We start from the raw sequence: 550 nt of genomic DNA, 5'->3' as shown, positions 1-550 counted from the left end.
CTTGGTTTTTGCGGAGAAACATAGGTTGATACTTTATTGGTTCATTGAAATAGTGTCTTGTACCATATATCCAAATGTACACCAAGTATGTCGCCTGAACTGCTAAGGTTTCTGATTTACCATCGAAAAAATACGCTTTCTGTGAGACTTCTTACTATCTGTTGGTGTTATCCGTGTGCAACTATCAATGCACGATACGTCCACGTGTTGCAATTGTCTCTTCATTGAGCACTAAAAATATTACTACGGTTTATACCTTAGTTCCTATCTTGGAGCCTTTGTACTATCTACTGATGATAACGATGATAAGAATGTAAGCGGAAGGTGTGTGGTCCGGCTAGGCATTCAGGACATGGTCCTGCGTAGTCTGTTAAGGGCGGAGGCGTGGTGGCCTCAGGAATTGGCCGTCAGGTCTGAAGTACATACGACGCCACAGCTCTGCAGGTGTCTCGGTGTATGGCTTGTAGCGCTAAAAATTTTAGATCTTTCTTGTTTGTTTTATTCTATCTTATAATAAAATAAATAATAGTATTTTTTATTTATTTGCTAA

This window comes from Actinia tenebrosa, unplaced genomic scaffold, assembly GCF_029948245.1.
Source record: "Actinia tenebrosa isolate PJP-AT-01 unplaced genomic scaffold, QUT_ActTen_1.0 PGA_scaffold0__85_contigs__length_37466705, whole genome shotgun sequence".
Lineage (NCBI taxonomy): Eukaryota > Metazoa > Cnidaria > Anthozoa > Actiniaria > Actiniidae > Actinia > Actinia tenebrosa.
The sequence above is the reverse complement of the archived record's forward strand: the minus strand, read 5'-3'. Positions refer to the sequence as shown.